This window comes from Microcaecilia unicolor, chromosome 10 (genome assembly GCF_901765095.1).
Source record: "Microcaecilia unicolor chromosome 10, aMicUni1.1, whole genome shotgun sequence".
In the NCBI taxonomy this organism is placed as follows: domain Eukaryota; kingdom Metazoa; phylum Chordata; class Amphibia; order Gymnophiona; family Siphonopidae; genus Microcaecilia; species Microcaecilia unicolor.
This window is the reverse complement of record NC_044040.1, coordinates 209,397,677-209,412,855: the sequence shown is the minus strand read 5'-3', so window position 1 is coordinate 209,412,855 and position 15,179 is coordinate 209,397,677. Positions and strand designations below refer to the sequence as shown.

General features: G+C 45.8%; 1 long non-coding RNA gene and 1 other non-coding gene across 2 annotated transcripts; one reads left to right on the top strand and one right to left on the bottom strand.

The window, feature by feature from the left end:
• Positions 1 to 316: 316 nt before the first annotated feature.
• LOC115478485 lies at positions 317 to 14,801 on the top strand. The gene is made up of 3 exons (XR_003943533.1): positions 317 to 393; positions 1,955 to 1,960; positions 14,791 to 14,801. It is a non-coding gene; the product is annotated as an uncharacterized LOC115478485 (long non-coding RNA).
• Positions 9,677 to 9,749, bottom strand: TRNAT-UGU. The gene has a single exon. It is a non-coding gene; the product is annotated as a tRNA-Thr (tRNA).
• Positions 14,802 to 15,179: the final 378 nt, after the last annotated feature.

Sequence of the window (15,179 nt, the reverse complement as noted above, 5' to 3'; positions counted from 1 at the left end):
TGTGGAAGGGGTTTGCTGTACTCACATATTGTATGTATGCTCTCCCCCTCCCCCCCCCCCCCCCCCCAAACACACATACACTTATAACTGGAAACGCTGGTGGTCACTGAGCATGAGGGAAGAAGGAAAATTGCATGTTGTGATGAGCGGGTGGCTACTGACTTTTGCAAATCACTCCACTTTGCGGAGGTCACTTTGAAGCTGCTGGGATAAGTAACTTTCGTTTTCCTACGCTGGTTAGGAATAAATTTGAATTTGGTCCATTCTGTGGCCCATATTCATTCTAGGACTGCAAAAGAGTATGGATAAGTGGTTCCTGGTCCCGGAGGCACCCCATCCAGTCAGGTTTTCAGGATATCCGTAATGAATATTCACGGGAGAGATTTGCGTGCAGTGGAGGCAGGGTATGCAAATTGCTGTCATGACCAGGGGCGTAGCTAGATGGAGCCACGGGGGCATGGGCCCCCGCAGATTTAGCCCTGGCCCCCCCTGCTTTCACCCCCCACCACCGACCCTCCCCGCCACATTCGACCCTCCCCCTCTGCCGCCGCCGTCAGGTACCTTTGCTGGCGGGGGTACCCAACCCCCGCCAGCCAAAGTCCTCTTCAGCGCCGGTCTCCGGCACGTTGCTGATCTGGATTCTGTTTCTGTGAGTCCTGACGTCCTGCTTGTTCCTATGTGCAGGACGTCAGCACTCAGAGAAACAGAATCCAGATCAGCGAACACGCCGGACTCGGAGACCGGCGCTGAAGGGGACTTCGGCTGGCAGGGGTTGGGGACCCCCGCCAGCAAAGGTACCTGGCGGTGGCGGGAGGGGGGTCGAAAGGGAAGGGGGACGGGCGGCGGTGCCATGGGGATCAAAAGTGGCAGGGGGGGTCGGTGGTGCCGGAGGGGGCTAAAATGTGTCCCCTCACCTCGGGCTCTAGATTCCCCTCACGCCGAAGTCTGGCTACGCCCTTGCTCATGACTGCTCCAATTCCTCCCCCTACATTATTTTGACTGGCACTATTATGGACCATAGACCCAAAGTGTTGCTTTCATTACTGCAAGGAAGGCATATTTTGCCATCCTGCTACTACACATTTGTAACTTTTCTTACCAAAAACTTTTAGTGACCCAAATTAATTTTTCTGGGATATATTCTTCTGTGAAGCAAAATAGACCCCCAGAAAAAGATCAATTCAGACAATCAAATTCAGCTTTTTCCAGAACATAAATGATCTATGTGGGCCAGATACACAAGCTGTAATGCTTTGATTTGGCTTCCAAGATGATTTATATTCATTCATCAATTAAAATTCTCTTTCAGGAAATGAAATGGTTTTCAAGTCTTTCATGTTTCTGGTTTTCCTTCTCTTCCTCTAGTCTCTGCCTGGTTTTTCTCCCTCTCTGCTGTCTCTGTTTTTTTTTTTTTAATTTGTACCCCGCGCTTTCACACTCATGGCAGGCTCAATGCAGCTTACATATTATATACAGGTCCTTATTGTACCAGGGGCAATGGAGGGTTAAGTGACTTGCCCAGAGTCACAAGGATCTGCAGTGGGAATTGAACCCAGTTCCCCAGGACCAAAGTCCACCACCCTAACCACTAGGCCACTCCTCCACTGTTGCTACTATTTGAGATTCTACATGGAATGTTGCTATTCCACTAGCAACATTCCATGTAGAAGTCGGCCCTTACAGATCACCAATGTGGCCGCACAGGCTTCTGCGAGTCTGACGTCAGACTCACAGAAACAGAAGCCTGCGCAGCCTTCTACATGGAATGTTGCTAGTGGAATAGTAACATTCCATGTAGAATCTCCAATAGTAGCAACATTCCATGTAGAATCTCCAATAGTATCTATTTTATTTTTGTTACATTTGTACCCTGCGCGTTCCCACTCATGGCAGGCTCAATGCGGCTTACATGGGGCAATGGAGGGTTAAGTGACTTGCCCAGAGTCACAAGGAGCTGCCTGTGCCTAAAGTGGGAATTGAACTCAGTTCCTCAATTCCCCAGGACCAAAGTCCACCACCCTAACCACTAGGCCACTCCTCCACTGTTGCTACTATTTGAGATTCTACATGGAATGTTGCTATTCCACTAGCAACATTCCATGTAGAAGTCGGCCCTTGCAGATCACCAATGTGGCCGCGCAGGCTTCTACATGGAATGTTGCTAGTGGAATAGCAACATTCCATGTAGAATCTCCAATAGTAGCAACATTCCATGTAGAATCTCCAATAGTATCTTTTATTTTTGTTACATTTGTACCCTGCGCTTTCCCACTCATGGCAGGAGCTGCCTGTGCCTGCAGTGGGAATTGAACCCAGTTCCCCAGGACCAAAGTCCACCACCCTAACCACTAGGCCACTGATTTCCGTCTCTTCCGCTTTTTTCTCATCCTCTGTTCTTCTGGTCTACATGCCTTGTTTTTCTTGGGAGCCAAAGATGTATTAAGTTAGTGAAAAGCATGAGCTACAACTTATCTGGTGACCTTTCCTTCTGCATATCAATGTGAACAAATCCCTTATCTGCTTCTGCCCCTGTGCAGTTCTGAAGGTCAGCCAGCAGAGGGTGGCATTTCCTCTGACTTTAGCATCAAGGGTCTTGGAGACATTCAAAAGCACTTTCTCTTCCCAGCCTCAAGACAATCCTCTCCAACAAAGGAGCTTGGCAAATGTTAGTTTAGTTTAATTTGTTATTTATAATCCACCTATATCTAGGCAGAGAACAAAACAAAATACAATTAATTTGAAAGATAAAATCACACAATCCAATCACACATCATAACAAGTCAAATTTGAATCCCATCAATACTACAACCCTTTTCCAGAGAAGGAGGAAACTTTCCACTAGATTAGGTTGTATAAGGGGAGTAAGAGCCAGATGCACAAAACCTAACGAGCCCACAACTTGCGTTTTAAACTGGTTCCAGGCAGTTTAAAACGCAAGTAGTTTACCGGGGGGGGGGGGGGCATGCACCAAAGGCATTTTTCCTGTCACGGTAGCAGGCAACGAAAACGGAATGCAAATTATCCAAAGGCTATTATAATGAGCTGCAATACCGTTTTTCCGATTCCCTTACCGTGGAAACCCTAACGTGAGGTTTGCACCTCTCGTTAGGGCTCTTGTGAGGGAATCGGAAAGGAAAAGGGCCCCAAAAAAAGGTAAAAAAGAAAAAAAAAGCAGCGAGCGCACGTGAGGGGCATCCTTAATGGACGTACTCTGCCTGCGCTTGTGAGGGACGTCTTTTCGCCTTTTTTTTTTTTTAGTTTTGTCTCCCCGGCGCTGCTCACCTTCTGTAGCAGCGAGGAGAAGGGATTAGGGAATCGGGGACCTGCGAGTCGATCCAGAGTTCGGGACATCCCTTTCCATTATGCTCCTCTTCCAGGTCTCTTCAGCCAATCAGAGTGCGTGTAGTTGACGCCAGCAAGCTAGATGCGCTTTGATTGGCTGAAGAGACCCAAGAAGAGGAGCATAACCGAAAGGGACGTCCCCGATTCTCCGACTGGCTACCGAGGTAATGGTGAATGCAACGGAGCTACAACGAGCAGCTCATTTGCATTCCCTTTCCTTAGTGAATTCCCGTTCCCTACCGATTCGCTATGGAATCGGTAGGGGACGGGAATTACAGACGACTTTAGTGCATCTTCCTCTAAGTTATTCCAGTGTTTCATTACAAAACTGCATAATCATGGATACAGGGCTGTCCCGAGGGTCATGCGGGTAACACGGTCACACCGGGCACAAGGGAGATGAAGATGTAATAATTGTTCCCCCATCCATTGTCTCCCCTGTGGCACAGAGGGCAAGGTAGGGGCACGTGGGGCATGTTGCACAGGCCATGATTCCAGCTTGGCATGCTCCAGGGGGAGGGGGGAAATTGAAGGTAAAGGAAGTACTTACAATCCTATATAATAATTCTCACCTCCAACAGGATGTGCTTGGGACCGTGCCTGCCAGAAGTGCAGTGACAAACAATTTGGCAAAGCAAAACAATCTGAGTGCTGGCTATTAGGACACAGGGTTGATAGGAGAGTTTTAAAAGACTGAAGGAAACGAAAGTGTTAAACTGGAGAAGGGGGGGGGGGGGGTTGTGAATGACTGAAAGATATACAAATTTGGGACAGGAAAACAATCTGAATGCTGGCCATTAGCACACAGGGTACATAGGACAGTTTTAAAAGACTGAAGGAACCAAAAGTGTTCAGGGGGGGGGGGGGGGGGGGCAAGTTCTGAATGAATGAAAGAAATGAAAATTTACGAGAGGAACACAATCTGAATGCCGGGCATTTGTACACAGGGTACATAGGACACTTTTTTTAAAAAATGAAGGACGTGAAAGTATTACATATTGGGGGAGGGGTGAGGAGGAAAGCGGTGGGGTATCCGGATACTGGGCGTAAGGGCCACGGGGGTACATAGACTTTTGAAAGCCTTAAGGAACCCAAAGTGTGGGAAGGAGGAGGAAAAGGAGGGGAGGGAACAGGGTGAGGGGCATTAGGAACAGGGGAGGGGGCCCTGTCACACACTCTCATTCTCACACACACACTGTCACACAGACAGTCTCACTCTGTCACACACCCGCACATTCACTCTGGCTCTCTCTCTCTCTCTCAAACATACACACTCCCAGGAAAACCTTGCTAGCGCCCGTTTCATTCCTTCCAGAAACGCGCCTTTTTTACTAGTAAATAAATAAATTCCCCGTGGCTTATATTTGTTTTACATTTATGCTGACAAACCGTCAGCTTGGTTGAAGTACTAGTGGTATGAGTAGCAGTACACTTGGTACACCTAGAGGGGCATAATTGAACGAAAACGTCTATCTCCACGGGCGTTTATCTCCGAGAACGGGTCCGTGAAGGGGCGGACCGAACCGTATTTTCGAAAAAAAATAGACGTCCATGTTTTATTCGACAATTTGTGAGCTGGGCGTTTTTGTTTTTCAGTGGTAATGGAAAATGAAAGCGCCCAGCTCAAAAACGAATAAATCCAAGGCATTTGTTCGTGGGAGGGGCCAGGATTCGTAGTGCACTGGTCCCTCTCACATGCCAAGACACCAACCGGGCACCCTAGGGGCACTTCTACAAAAACAAAAAAAAAAGGTAAAAGAGCTCCCAGGTGCATAGCACCCTTCCCTTGTGTGTTGAGCCCCCCAAATCCCCCTCAAAACCCACTGCCCACAAGTCTACACCATTACTATAGCCCTAAGGGATGAAGGGGGGCACCTACATGTGGGTACAGTGGGTTTGGGGGGGTTGGACGACTAAGCATTAAGCAGCACAATTGTAACAGGTAGGGAGGGATGGGCCTGGGTCCACCTGCCTGAAGTCCACTGCACCCCCTAACAACTGCTCCAGGGACCTGCATACTGCTGCCAGGGAGATGGCTATGACATTTGAGGGTGAAAATAAAAAGTTGTGAAACATCATTTTTTTGTGGTGGGAGGGGGTTAGTGACCACTGGGGGAGTCAGGGGAGGTCATCCCCGATTCCCTCTGATGGTAATGTGGTCATTTAGGGCACTTTTTGGGGCCTTATTCGTGAAAAAACAGGGTCCAGGAAAAGTGCCCTAAATTCTAGCTACAAACGCATACTTTTTTTCCATTATCGGCGAAAGGCGCCCATCTCTCCTCGGCCGATAACCACGCCCCAGTTCCACCTTCGCCACGCCTCCGACATGCCCCCGTCAACTTTGTACGCTTCCGCGATGGAGTGCAGTTGAAAACGTCCAAAATTGGCTTTCCATTATACCGCGTTATTCGTTTTTGGGAGATAAACGCCTATCTCCCAATTTAGGTCGCAATATAGGCGTTTTTGTCTTTTGATTATAAGCTGGCTAGAGAGGCATAATTGAATGCGAACGCCTATCTCCATGGGCACCTATTTCCGAGGACGGGTACGCGAAGGGGCGGGACAGACCATATTTTCGAAAAAGATGGGCGTCCATCTTTTGTTTCAATAATACGGTTTGTGCCGGGCAAATGCATCGCATTTGGGCGGATTTGAGCTGGGCGGTATCGGTTTTCAGCGATAATGGAAACCGAAGGCGCCCAGCTCAAAAACGAACAAATCCAAGGCATTTGGTCATGGGAGGGGCCAGGATTCATAGTGCACTGGTCCCCCTCACATGCCAGGACACCAACCGGGCACCCTAGGGGGCACTTGAAAAAGTAAAAAAAACCATTAAAATAGCTCCCAGGTGCATAGCGCCCTTCCCTTGGGTGCTGAGCCCCCCAAATCCCCCTCCCAAAACCCACTGCCCACAACTCTACACCATTACCATAGCACTTATGGCTGAAGGGGGGCACCTAGATGTGGGTACAATGGGTTTTGGGGGGCGGTTTGTAGCGCTTCCATTTAGCAGTACCAGTGTAACAGGTTGGGGGGGATGGGCCTGGGTCCACCTGCCTGAAGTCAACTGCACCCACTAACAACTGCTCCAGGGACCTGCATACTGCTGTGATGGAGCTGGGTATGACATTTGAGGCTGGCATACAGGCTGGCAAAAAAAGTTTTTAAAGTTCTTTTTTTTTTGCTGGGAGGGGGTTAGTGACCACTGGGGGGAGTCAGGGGTGGTCATCTGGGCAGTTGGGGCACTTTTTGGGGACTTGTTCATTAGAAAAAAGGGTCCAGAAAAAGTGACCCAACTTCTCGGTAAAAACGCTTTTCTTTTTTCCATTATCGGCCGAGGGCGCCCATCTCTGCTCGGCCGATAAACATGCCCCAGTCCCGCCTCCGACACGCCCCCCCATCAACTTTGTTCATTCCCACGACAGAGTGCAGTTGGAGGCGCCCAAAATCGGCTTTCGATTATACCAGTTTGGGTGCCCATGAGAGAAAGGCGTCCATCTCCCGATTTGGGTCGAAATATGGGCGTCTTTCTCTTTCGAAAATAAGCTGGCTAGATACTCTAGGTTGGACTGTTGATTTCTCTGTTGTTGAAAGGTTTTGAAAAAGACAATACCAGTTGAACCCTAAATTGACTAAGTTCCTGCAGAGCTGACCAAGGGAACCCACTGTCCCAGGATGGCTCCAGACAGCAACTGTGAGAGAGGGAAACAGGGCATTTGGCAGTATGGGCAAAATTTCTGGAAAAGTTTCAAACTATAGGTCTTGTTCATTAGAAATTTGCTGCAAATCAACACAGTTTGCTTTTTTTAAAAAATTATTATTATTACAGAAGAAGGAACCCGGTACATTAGACATGTAGGACTTGCAGTAGGATTTAGGGATGTCCCATTGTTTGAAAACGAAATGAAAAATGCAAAAAAAAAAAAAAAAAAAAGCTACTCTCTTTCATTTCCAATTGAAATGAAATTTAAACTTCAACAATAGATTTGTTTAATTTTTATTTCATTTCATTAGACATTAAAGTCTATGGGGAAACAGAAGCCCAGGATATTGAGGGAGCTCAGAGAGATTCTGTCAGGTCCTCTTAGAGTACTACTACTACTACTACTTAACATTTCTAAAGCGCTACTAGGGTTACGCAGCGCTGTACAATTTAACATGGAAGGACAGTCCCTGCTCAAAGAGCTTACAATTTAATAGATAAGAGTGAGACAAATATAGGACAATCAAGCCATTGTGACATCACTGATGAGGTTGGCTCTTAGGCATTGGTGGAATGAGGCATTATGACATCACAATCTCAGCTCTGGATACCAGAGACTGAAACTCTTCACACTAAGGGGGGAAGTGGGCCAAGTATAGGACAGTCGAGCCATTGTGACATCACTGATGAGGTTGGCTCTTAGGCATTGGTGGAATGAGGCATTATGACATCACAATCTCAGCTCTCGTTAAATCACTGCTATATGTAATACTACTACTACTACTTAACATTTCTAAAGCGCTACTAGGGTTACGCAGCGCTGTACAATTTAACATGGAAGGACAGTCCCTGTTCAAGGAGCTTACAATCTAAAAGACAATCTAAACAATCTAAAGACAAGTGTAGAGTCCGTCTGATAGGGCATACTATATTTCTCAAAAGGTTAGGTGCCGAGGTTTGTTTAATAATTAATTGGAGATGGGACAGGTTTCATAGGATTGGAAAAAAGCAAATATGGTCCCTCTTCACCAAAATGGTGACAGAGAAGAACTGAGAAACTTGCAAGCGGATAAGCCTTACTTCGGTAGTGCTACTGAAGGAAAGGGTGATGCTGGCTCTAAGGCTAGAGCAGCTGAGGCAAACTAGTCACAATACTTCTGTGTAATGTTTATTTTTTTGTTTTACCCATCCCAGAGGTATGCTCCACGCACTCCAATAGTTAGAGAAAGAAGAAGCAGTGGAGTCCCCACAGATAGATATGAGAAAATACTACGAAAACTGATCAAGATGATTCAGGGTGGTCCACAGAAACATAAGGCTGATAAGTTTCTTTGCTATATTTCTTCACGGACCAGCTTGTCACGTAAACACATTTCTGTCAAAAACCTCCGACCCACCTGATTGGTTGTGTACAACTTTTAAATCTTTTTTGGTTTTTCTTATTGCATCGTGTGAAAATCAAAAACCACAAAAAAAAGAGAAAGGGAAGGGGAAAGCAATCAACAAATGCTCCCCACTACAAAATTATAAATTGTAAAAAGTACAGCTTGACTTAACTGGCTGAGCTTAGCTACATGCGGTAATCAGTGGCGTAGCCACAGGTGGGCCGGGGCCCACCCACTTAGGGCTCAGGCCCACCCAACAGTAGCACATGTTTAGTGGTAGCTGTGGGATCCCAAGCTCTGCCAGCTGAAGACTTCCTCCAGATGGTAACGAAAACGCTACTCTCCATGATACCGGCACCTGCGTATATTCAATTTTCAGCGCATGCCTGCTGCAGACAGCCAAGGTGGAAAGAAGCGTTTTCCCACCAGCTGAGATATTTTTTGGGTGGTGGTTGGGGGGGGGGGGGGAACAATTGGTACCCACCCACTTCTTCCCTAGGCCCACACAAAATCTGTTGTCTGGCTATACCCCTGCCGGTAATCACAACCTGGAAGCACTATAACCTGCAGCACCGCTGAGGTCGACTCACCTTGCATTTTGCTTTTTGTCTTCCTTTTTGATTTGGTATGAATGACACTATGGGATAGTTTTTGGCGATATTTCATGCAATTTTCTGTTTCCCTGCAGCACCGCTGCTGAGTCAGAATCTGCTTTGAGAAGATTTATTTTATTTTTGTTACGTTTGTACCCTGCGCTTTCCCACTCATGGTAGGCTCAATGCGGCTTACATGGGGCAATGGAGGGTTAAGTAACTTGCCCAGGGTCACAAGGAGGTAACAAGGAGCTGCCGGTGCCTGAAGTGGGAATCGAACTCAGTTCCCCAGGACTAACGTCCACCACCCTAACCACTAGGCCACTCCTCCACTGTTGCTACTATTTGAGATTCTACATGGAATGTTGCTATTCCACTAACAACATTCCATGTAGAAGTCGGCCCTTGCAGATCACCAATGTGGCAACATTCCAGCAACATTCCATGTCGAATCTCTAATAGTATCTATTTTATTTTTGTTACATTTGTACCCCACGCTTTCCCACTCATGGCAGGCTCAATGCAGCTTACTTGGGGCAATGGAGGGTTAAGTGACTTGCCCAGAGTCACGAGGAGCTGCCTGTGCCGGGAATCGAACTCAGTTCCTCAGGACCAAAGTCCACCACCCTAACCACTAGGCCACTCAAACACGAAGGCCCCAGCGAGGATCGAACTCACGACCCCTGGTTTACAAGACCAGTGCTCTAACCACTGAGCTATGGAGCCGCCTACATCCCCTGAAGAAGCCCTATGGTGAAACGGGTCCATTGGGATGCCCTGTTGTGATTTCCGCATGCAGCTAAGCTCAGCCAGTTAAGTCAAGCTGTACTTTTTGCAATTTCTAATTTTGTAGTGGGGAGCGTTTGTTGATTGCTTTCCCCTTCCCTTTCTCTTTTTTTTGTGTTTTTTTTTATTTTCACACGATGCAATAAGAAAAATAAAAAAAGATTTAAAAGTTTTATATAACCACTCAGGTTGGTCGGGGGGGGGGGGGGGGGGGGGGGTTGACCGTTGATTACACAGAAGTATTGTGACTAGTTTGCCTCAGCTGCTCTAGCCTTAGAGCCAGCGTCACCCTTGTCTGAGGTCTTTCCCCCCCCCCCCCCCGTTTTTCACAATTTTTGAGTGTTGTTAATTTATACCAAGCTCGTTTTTTTGTTATACTGTTGAGATTGACTTTAAGCGAGCTTCCCCTTCTGTGTTTGTTACTTTTGTATAATCAAAATAGTAAAATAGTAAAACTATCAGCTTGTATCAATATTGACTACAGTTGAAAATTATACAAACTTCGTCCAAAATATTAGGTAATATGGATCCAAGATGATAAGAAAAGAAACAAGAAATCAAAGAAATATTAAACTAAAAATCTAAATGATTGCAACCCATCAGACTCTTTCCAGCCTATCACTACAGTGTGCTCCTGGAACTTAAACAGTGATATTTACCTGATTTTCCAAATATTCCAATTTACGATAAGTGAGATTCTTCTCCGTAATTGAGGCTAATCCCAAAGTTTCCGAAGTCTGAATTTTTGTTTCCAGACGTTTTACTTCAGTGGACTGTTGGGCAATCACCTGCGCTTGAAGAAGGACAGCTTCAGACAAAACCTTTGTATCACTCGTATTTGTAAATGGCAATGTTTGTAAAGAAGAGTGCATATCAAATATCAGGTCCCAGAGTGACTCCATTGTCACTACGGCAGGTTTTTAAAAAAACCCTAAAGGTATACCAGGAGGGGGGGGGGGGGCATTAGAAGTCTGGTTAAGAGTACTCACTATCCATGGAGGCAATACTAATGCTGCATTATGAACTTCCTCCGAACTGGTCTTCACATTCTCCTTCGCTGTGGGGACGTTCCCTCCCTGCAGGTGCCTCAGCATAAGGAGCTTCAAAGGCAGGACTTCCCAAAACAGCACTCTCTCCTGATTGTGGGGGAGCCGCACGCAAGATAGGGCTCAAAGAAACCCCATCGACACTGCTGGCTGATGCTCATACGTCAGCTCCGATAGAGGGAGAGGAAACCTGTGTGGGTCCAGACGTTAGCCCAAACCGCTCCAGAGTCGTCTGCTTTGAAAGCTGGGTCCCGGTGGGGGTCGAGGGAATCTCCTGCACCTGCCCTATCCTTTTCCCCATAATCAGGGGAATAAAGAGCTGCTTCAAACAGCGATTCAAGGTACAGTTGGGGCATGTCGCAATAACGCACTACGACACCATCTTGTTAGTGATCGTACTGCTGCTTCCATGGATAAGAGCACGTTTTCTAAAATTGCTATGTATACATGTAGGCTCATTTTCACTTGTAAAGCAGCTTTTTACACATGTACATGGTGCCTAAGGGGGTCTTTTACTAAGGCACACTCACGTTTTTGGCGTGCGCTAAAATTGTAGGCGAGCTAAACGTTAGAAACACCAATTATTATTATTATTATTATTTGTTACATTTGTATCCCACATTTTCCCACCTATTTGCAGGCTCAATGTGGCTTGCATAGTATCGTAGAGGCGATCGCAAGTACGATGTGAACAAATACAGAGTGATTTTGTGGTAGAGTACAGATCATGTGTGACAAACACATTTGGGAATCGTGAGGGGGCAGAGTTAGGTTAAAGTCCAGTACGTGTTTTGGTTCCATTGTGTTGTATGGTTAAGGTGTTTGAATTGGATCGTTGGGGTATGCCTATTTGAACAGGTGAATCTTTAGTAATTTCCGGAAGTTTAGGTGCTTGGTTGTTGTTTTCACAATATTTGGCAGTGCATTCCATATTTGTGTGCCTATATAGGAAAAGCTTGATGCATAGGTTGATTTGTATTTGAGTTCTTTGCTGCTTGGGTAGTGGAGATTTAGGTAATTTCGTGTTGATCTTGATGTGTTTCTTGTTGGTAGGTCTATGAGGTCTGTCATATATTCCGGGGTATCTCCGTAGATGATTTTATGAATCAGGGTGCAGATTTTGAATGCAATGCGTTCTTTGATTGGCAGCCAGTGCAGTTTTTCTCGTAGGGGTTTGGCGCTTTCGAATCTCGTTTTTCCAAATACAAACCTGGCAGCTGCGTTTTGAGCAGTTTGGAGTTTCTTAATGATTTGTTCAATGCATCTCACGTATATTCCATTGCAGTAGTCTAGATGGCTTAGTACCATGGATTGTACGAAGCTGCGAAATATATCCCTCGGGAAAAAGGGTTTCACTCGTTTGAGTTTCCACATTGAGTGGAACATTTTCTTTGTTGCAGCTTTCACTTGGCTCTCTAGCATGAGATTTCGGTCAATTATAACTTTGAGAATTTTCAGGTTGTCTGAGATAGGGAGGTTGTGATCTGGGGTGACTATCGTTGGTGGGTTTGTTCGTGTTGTATTGGGATGAGAGGATGAGACAGTGTGTTTTTTCTGTGTTAAATTTTAGTTGTAATGCATTCGCCCATGAGTTCATGATGTTTAGGCTGAGTTTGATTTTGTTGGTTATTTCTGTTAGATCCTTATTGTAAGGGATGTATATTGTGATGTCATCTGCGTAAATGAATGGGTTAAGGCCTTGATTGGATAAGCACTTGGCTAGTGGGATCATCATTAGGTTGAAAAGGAGCAGTGATAAAGGCGATCCTTGGGGTACTCCACAGTAGAGAGCTGCACGGCTTCCATCCCCGCGGGAATCCCGCGGAACCCGCGGGATTCCCGCAGGGACGGAGGCAGTTCCTGCGGGGTTCCCGCGGGGATGGAAGCTGTTCTGCGGGGTTCCCGCGGGGACGGAGTCAGTTCCTGCGGGGTTCCCGCGGGGATGGAACCAGTTCTGTGGGCTTCCCGTGGAATTGTAAGCTCCACCTGCACCAGCCTCTCATCTACCGAATACCAATTTCTTTGAGTGCTGTCTCCTCCTCCTCCTCCTCTTTGCTTTAACAGCATAAATGTGGAAAGTCTTCCATTAAGGAGGTGGTAGAGTCACAAATGATGACGGAATTCAAAAAGGCGTGGGATGAACACAGAGGATCTCTAATTAGAAAATGGAAGTTATATAAAAGCTAACCTTAAATGGCTGCATGTGTGTGGATGTGTCAAGTGACGCTTCGATGGGGACTCTGGCTGTGATGAACTAGAGCTGATACCTGGCAGACTTGTATGGTCTGTGTCTCATACATGGCAATCTGGTGTAGGATGGGCTGGAAAGGGCTTAGACAGCAACTTCAGTGGCTGGAACATGAGGACAGTGCTGGACAGACTTTTATGGTCTGTGTCCCACAAATGAGAACATGAATAGGCTGGAGTGGGCTTCGATGGCAACTCCAGCAGTTGGAACATAAGGATGGGGCCAGATAGACTTCTGTAGTCTTTGTTCCAGAAACACGAAAGAAAGACCATAATCAAGTATATAATATCACACTCGTTGATTTAATGATGAATTGATCATGAGTGTGACTATTGGGCAGAGTGGATGGACCGTTCAGGTCTATTTGCTGTCACTTACTATGTTACTATTAATCCTCTTTGCTCCCAGGCTGGTGCACAGACCTCAGCTCTGACACAGGCACGAGAATCAGATGTCACCTGACCTACTGGCGCGTGCATGTGGCGACCTCTCAGCACACACTGCCAGTGAATCAGAGACAAATCTTACATGTGCGCACCAGAGTGTTCCAAGTTCCAACTTCCGTTCCTTCCTTGCCTACAGTGCTGTGGCTCAAATCCAGAGAGAGACTGAGGGAGCTGACTGGAACTTTCTTTTATGTACTATTAAATTCTTACGGGGATGGGTGGGGATGGTTTAAATTCTTGCGGGGACGGGTGGGGACGGGTTGGGATGGTTTAAATTTTTGCGGGGATGGGTGGGGATGGGTAAGATTCCAGTGGGGATGGGTGGGGACGGGTAAGATTCCAGCGGGGACGGGCGGGGATGGGTAAGATTTCTGTCCCCGTGCAACTCTCTACTCCACAGTCTGCTTTCCATGGCGATGATATGTTTGCATTTGATTTCACTTGGTATGTTCTGGTAGTTAGGAAACCCTTGATCCAGTTAAGTACACTTCCGCCAATCCCAAAGTATTCTAGGATGCTTAGTAGTATGTTGTGGTTTACCATGTCGAGCGCACTAGACATGTCAAATTGTAGGAGAAGGACGCTTTTGCCTATTGCAATTTCTTGTTTGAATTTAGCTAAGAGAGTAGTTAGTACTGTTTCGGTACTGTGGTGGGAACGAAATCCTGATTGTGATTCCTATGGGCGTTTCTAATGTTTAGCATGCCCACAATTTTAGCACACGCTAAAAGCGTGAGCGTTCCTTAGTAAAAGACACCCTAACTCTTTTAAAATCACCTCTTATGTCTATATCATATTTCTATATCATACATTCTCATTCTCCGATCTTATTTTGTAGACCTCTGGCATTTGAATGCATAGAGCGACAAGAGGGCTTTTTTTGTTTCTAATCACAACCTGTTTATTTTTGGCTGTTGATACAGACAGGGGCTCCTTTTTGAAACAGAAAAATGTCCAAAAAATGGCACAAAGCGGAAGATGGGCGTTTATTTTTTCATAAAAACATCTAAACACTATTGTTGAAACTCATTTTTAAGACATATTTCTATGTGGTTTGTCTAAATCTCAAGGGGCGTGTTGGAGACGTGTTTTGGGTGGGCTTACGATTTGGACGTTTTTCTGTTATAATGGAACATTGTAAAAACATCCAGGGCACAAACTAGGATGCTTTTGGCTAGAGTTGTTTCAATAATGTGAGATAACCATCTCTTTGACCTCACGTGCAACTTTCTTCAAATCAGTCACCTTATTTATTTATTTATTTGTTTGTTTGTTTGTTTGTTTGTTTATTTATTGCATTTGTATCCCAAGAATAAAAACATCTAGAATAGGGCAATCTTTGAACCAAATAGATAGACATTTTTCTGGTTCAAAAATGACCATGTTTGGCACTAGATTTTTGGATTTTTTTTTTTTTGCAAAATGTTCAAAATTGGATTTGGATTTCATATCAAAAATGCCCCTCATAATTTGAAATATTTTGATAAAGAATCTACCAGAGCTACCGCAGCCCTTACAACACTATCTTTATAATTTCCAGGGCTTTTTTTGTGCCGGTACGCACCTTTCTTTCCTCGGCGAGTCCTGCACCCTTCCTCTCACTCCCCTACTTACTGTTTTTTTACGGACT